Source organism: Arachis duranensis, chromosome 7, assembly GCF_000817695.3.
Source record: "Arachis duranensis cultivar V14167 chromosome 7, aradu.V14167.gnm2.J7QH, whole genome shotgun sequence".
NCBI classification, from domain to species: Eukaryota; Viridiplantae; Streptophyta; class Magnoliopsida; order Fabales; family Fabaceae; genus Arachis; species Arachis duranensis.
In genome coordinates this window covers 34,389,349-34,389,871 of record NC_029778.3, presented here as the reverse complement: position 1 = coordinate 34,389,871, position 523 = coordinate 34,389,349, and positions in this window count along the sequence as shown.

Here is a 523-nt window from a genome sequence, read left to right as displayed (position 1 = left end):
TACTGGCAGTTTTGCTGCACCATGATAATGAGCTGAGGATTCAGCTCAAAGCTACTAACTCCAATGGAGGGTATACAGATACTACTCCCATATGGAGCAGTAGTGGGGTTAGCATATGACCCCAGAGTCCTCTTGGACTGTCCATTCATACTTACTTCCATAATGGAATACAAGTTGAGAATTTATATGTTGAGAATTATTTATTTTATAGTAATGGAATAAATAAAAATGGAATAAATAAAAAGAAGTTAAAAAATATTTTTTTTTTCAGAAAATTTTTTTCGAAAAAAAAATGAAATAAAAATCTAAAAATTTTAAAAAAAATTCGAAAAAGTAGTTGGAAAATATAAAATTTTTGAATTTTGAATTTTATGATGAAAGAGAAAAACACGCAAAAGACACAAGACTTAAAATTTTTAGATCTAATGCTCCTTAATTTTCGAAAATTTTTGGAGGGAAAACACCAAGGAACACCAAACTTAAAAATTTTAAGATCAAGACACAAGAAAAACTCAAGAACACC